Below are 5,535 nucleotides of genomic sequence, written 5' to 3' on the forward strand. Positions count from 1 at the left end.
GGGGGGGGGTTCTGTTTAAACTTTCGTTTTTCACGGAGAACTCTCGGCATAATCCCGTAATTAGTGCGGAAGGCTGGTTGACTTTTTGCATGATGCCTACATGCTGAGTGGTCAAGCTGAGAAGAAAATATAGACCCACGTCTTGGCCGCCGTGAATCGCTACAAGGCCGTGTGCCGCTGCAAGGCAAACAAAAAGTCTGTTGTATCGTAAGTCTTGCAAAGAGCGGAACACATTTCTTTTATTTAACATTTTAAAATTATTTAACCTTTTTTTTTTTTCAAGAGGCAGATGTCAGTTGACGTTTTTATACATTTTTGTGTCTCCGAGTTCACTGACTTAGCGACTTTCTGAAAAAACAAAACAAAAAGAACTAATTGAGACAATCTGAACTGAAACAAGTGCCAAAGTGGGTCAGAGTTCGAGTTCAAGATTGGCCAACATAATTTCTGTCGTGCGCGTGTGTGTGGTGACGTTGTACACACTATTACTATTACTTTTATCGGGTCATCGAGCTTTCTTGTCTTCGAGTTTTTCAGCTCATCGGAGGATTGGACCCGCATCTGTGGTGTAGCTATTAGGCTCTTCGCTGTAGGCCTAGCGCGCAGGAGGCCCTAGTTCGATTCCCGAGTGAGGAGAAAATTTTGATCTAGTATCTCGGTCTTTCTGCTGGAATGTTGCATACCTCATAGTCCGGGTTGGCTCTGACAGATGGTCGCTTTTAAGCACAAGGGGGCTATCCCGAAAAATGCTGTTTTGAGAAAATCGAAGATAAAATTTTTACCCCTTGTTCAATTTCTTTGAAAGTCAAGGAGAGTTTTCTCTATAACCAAACAAACCAATGAAACCAAACTTCTCTATAGGTAGGGCAATGCCCACTTTTGATGTAGGTCAAGATTTCTAGAAACACCCGAAATATGGGGTAGCCGACCTGTCCTTAAAAGCGACCAGATAAGGGCGGAAGCCTGCCTCCGAAATGACGTAACTTTTGTCTATGGGATCGTAAAAACACACCTATATATTTAAATTACTTTCAGTCGGGAATGTGCGCCATCGAGTTTTTCTTTTCATCGTCGGGTCTTGCTGCTCGTTTGACAAGGTCACGGCGAAGAAGTGGAATGTGTGTCGGTTTGTGACAGAGTTCGAGTTTCCGTATGTGAAGTAGTTTTACTTTGATGTAAGGATATTTCATTGGCGCATCTTGTTTCACTTATGATCGTCAGTAGGTGTAGGATGTCATTGGATGCGTCTTGTCTTTGTGGTGAAGCATACAAGATCGATACAAGGGCGGCCGGCCTAATTAGTAATAGTATAGTACATATATCAGTGGCATGCGAAGCTCTCTCTCTCTCTCTCTCTCTCTCTCTCTCTCTCTCTCTCTCTCTCTCTCTCTCTCTCTCTCTCTCTCTCTCTCGCATGCTCGCTGTGTCGTTGTGTCCCTCGTGCTGAGTCTTTTCTCTCTGTCTCTCTCTCTGTTTCACGTGCACGCTTACACACACACAAACACGCAGACACGCCGCGCGCGCGCGAACCCCTGCTTGTTTCATGCCCCCCCTCCCTCCAACCACTCGCACGCTCGAGCACCTTCACACGTATACCCTGCCCATGTGCATTAGAACACACACACACACACACACACACACACACACACACACACACACACACACAAAACACACACACACACACACACACACACACACACTCACACACATACACTCACAGACTAGACAGACAGACAAACAGACAGGCAGACAGAGAACGAAGACTAACACATACATTACTAGTGATTTTAATGTTTCTACTATATTCTGTAGTCCCGAAAAAGTCCCGCAAATTTCTATGGGTCAACCTGATAAAAAAGCAACTGGGGTAGGGTGTTCCAGTTTCGTCACTTTTACTCCAGTTAGTGACCCCGTTTCTTGTTTTCCCAAGTCCACTCTCGTGGCCATAAACGATTCGAATGGTTAAACTTTGGCTTACAATAGGCGACCCCCCCCCCCCCCAAAAAAAAAAAAAAAAAAAAAAAAAATAATTAAAAAAAAAAATTTTAAATTAAAAAAAATTAAAATATATATCAACATGTATATTTGTTCCGATTTCGCCGTTGTTGTTCATGTTTTGTTATATGTGCCTCTGTGTTCTGTAGGCCTATACTATATAGAAATCCAGAGTAGAGCTGCTTTTGGCGTCTTATAAGTCTTTGGACTCGCCGGTTCCGTTGGAGGACAGGCATAGTATTAATCTGCGAACTTCTTGCTCATATTTGTTATGTATTATCAAACTTGTTGCTTATTGCATAGAGCCATTCTTGTTTTGTTTTTAAAAGTCAGTTTGGTATTTGCTTTGTGCAGATAGATGGTGAACATGGGATAGGTTTAACGCTCCTCTCAACACTGCTAAGTTAGATTAAACAGAAGTAGAGTTTTAGTTCGTGATGCTGAAAATTTGAATGGGAACGTTGGCTTAATACAAATATGGGAACAGCCCTCCGTATACTTATAGAGTAAATATGCGCAGAACCTGTCCGTAGACCCCCCCCCTCCCCCCAAAAATTGTTTTTAATAGAAAAAATAAAAATAAAAATAAATAAAATAAAATAAATAAAAATAAAGATAAAGATAAAAAAATAAAATAAAATAATATGATAAAATAATAATAACATGTATAAAGCTAAGCTAAAATAATTTTCTTTAGATAAGAAAAGCCAAAAGGCCAAATTAGTCGTGTGTGTGTGTGTGTGTGTGTGTGTGTGTGTGTGTGTGTGTGTGTGTGTGTGTGTGTGTGTGTGTGTGTGTGTGTAACATAATATACTCACTCTTTATATTTAACAAACAAATTTGAGCGGGATGTTGAAGGGCAGTACTGGTAGGTCCTACTTCTTAACGTTCTCCCCGTTGTTTTTGCCTGGCTGTCTGGCTTAATTTTTCCCAACACTAAATGGCGATTATTGTGTCTATGTGCTTCATTTACTCATCCATCTGTATAGACGAAAACCAATAATGGCAATGGTCAGAGATGCTGTACTGCTGTTTCAAGATAAAATGAACACATTTATAATATGTACTTGCGCAAAAGGTGATTACATCCCCCCCCCCTCTCTCTTCTCTTTCTGTCTCTCTGTCTCTCTGTCTCCCCCTCCCCCCCTCTCTCTCTTCCTATCTTGCCAAGACTTATAGTTAATGTAGGTGCTCTCGTGGCCTTGAGGTTAAGGTGTTGGCCTCTTATTCAAAGGACCCGAGTTAGAATCCGGGTAGCGATCGAAAAATGTTCTGTTCTAAAATCGCATCCTTTCATCCCCTTTTCTGCTCTCAAGCAATGTTCTGTCGTTTGCTTTCGTTTTCTCTTTCTGCCCCCTCCCCCTCACATCCTTTGTCCCCTCCTCGGGGCTCCTGGCTCTTTTTGCAGCCTTTCTACTGCTACTCCTTGGCTCCTTACTGCTGTCTTTCAGCCACACCCATGATCTTCTGGTAGGACAGATCTACACCTTGCCTTCTGGGACAAGGGCGAAGAATCTCGGAAGGCCCGTGTGCAAGTTGCGCACGTTAAAGATCCCGTGGTGGTATAAAATCGGTAAGAGTAGGCTTCGGCGCCACCCGAGCAAAATTCAAATATCCCTATCAACTGAAAATGTTTGGTGTGTCCTGCGTGTTCATATGACCTTATGCTGTTGCGAGCGCCGTAAAACACTTACAACCCCCCCCCCCCCCCCCAAACAAATAATGTCCTGAGCTTATTCTATCCAGTCGTTCTCAGGTGTCCAGTCCCGCCCGAGGTGTTTCAGCTCGAAGCTCAGCCTCATGTCGCAGATTCTTATTCGTTCCGTATCGTTGCCGTTTATTCACAATTCGCCAAGTGCACTCGGGAGAAGAAGGTGCAAGGCCATTGGCCTTTATGGAAAGTTATAAAATGGATTTGTTTTAAATTTTTGAGTGTTATTTAGAAAGTTGTTTTAAATTTAAATTTAAAATCTATTTACACTCGATTTTTAGCGTTTTAACAATTTCAAATTGAAATATTGTCCAGTATCAGGCCGAGCAGTGAACTGTTGAGAAAAAAACTAACTTTTTTCGCGCGCTCTTATGACCTTATACAGTTTTGAGCGCCGTAAAACCCCATACTAAAAAAAAAGAAAGAAAAGAAGGTGTCCGTTGCCTTTATTTAATCCACCTTTTTAATCCGCTTCAGGCGGATGTTGTTGAGAAACGCTTGTTTCCACTTCTACTTCTGGAGCAGTAATCCTTCGTCTAAAGTTGTAAACCCGTAAAGATACTCTTAGCAGTAATCCTTTATCACGTGAACATGGCCGAAAAGAACGTACTTTTAGCAAAAAGTGCATTTCCCCCCTTAATACGTGTACAATATATAAGTATAACCGCAACGGCTATATTTTATCTTCAACGGACGTACCTCCTTTGAAATACAAACCCGATATTTCGTACTTGAAATTGTTCACACAGAAAAGGGAAACAGGAACTGGACGCTTAATGACAAGCTCATGTCGATGCTGCTGGTTTGAAGTGTACTTATCTCGTCTGTCATGGGAGATTCTACAGGGAAATGATATTTCTTTCTTTACTTTCCGCCTCTTAAATAACCTAATAGTGTTGATAGGGGCGTTAAACCTTCACCGTTTCACCATTTTTCTGTACTTTATGAAAACAACAACAGCAGCAATAGCGAGAACAACAGTAACAACAATTCTTTTCCAACCTCGATTTGAAGACAGAAGCTAGTGTGTTGAAATACTACAAAGTCTTGAGAGATGTTGTGAAAGTCAGTCAGTGATTTCTTAGGTAGAAGTTCGTTCAGGAGTCTTTGACAGTGACGTCGATATGATAATTACGAGAGGTCTGCGGTCTAGCGGTTTTGGCGCTTTTTCGTCGGGCGCAGAAGACATACGTGAGTTCGATTCCCGTCGGCGAGAATTATTATCGAGTATCTCAATCTTTCTGCTGGGTCGGTGTGTCCCCTCAGCCCGGGGAGACAGGGTCGAAGCCCGCCTCCTAAATAATCTAAATCGTGTCGATGGGGACGTATGAATGTGCAAATACAACTCAAACACGAATATATCGTTTGGCTTATTGTCAACAAAATATATACGCGTACCGGTAAGTTTTTGCACTATGTGAACACATTTTGTGAAGACGGTTTTTATTTTTCGATGTAGCATGGCAATGATCGTTTTCTGTTCTTTTTGTGTGAAGAGTGAGTTTAGTTTCAAAGTACTGTTTTTAAAATACGTTTATTTACTCAAAAGCACGTTCATCTGAAGATCGTACGACGACGTTAAGTTACATAATAATAATATTTTGTTGGTGTTATTGTTGTTGTTGTTGTTATTGTTGTTGTTGTTGTTGTTGTTATTTTTGTTTGGATTTTCTTTCAGCCCACGTTGAAATGATCCGTGCTCGTGCCAGCGTTTAGGGTGTTAAAACGTGGCTGAGTGGGTGGTTGGCGGGTACTCTGGTGTGGTTTGCTCCTTCTTTCCTACCAAACATGTATCGTCCTGATCTCCCCTTCTTCTCTTTTGTGTTTGT

This window comes from Aplysia californica, unplaced genomic scaffold (assembly GCF_000002075.1).
Source record: "Aplysia californica isolate F4 #8 unplaced genomic scaffold, AplCal3.0 scaffold00056, whole genome shotgun sequence".
Lineage (NCBI taxonomy): Eukaryota > Metazoa > Mollusca > Gastropoda > Aplysiida > Aplysiidae > Aplysia > Aplysia californica.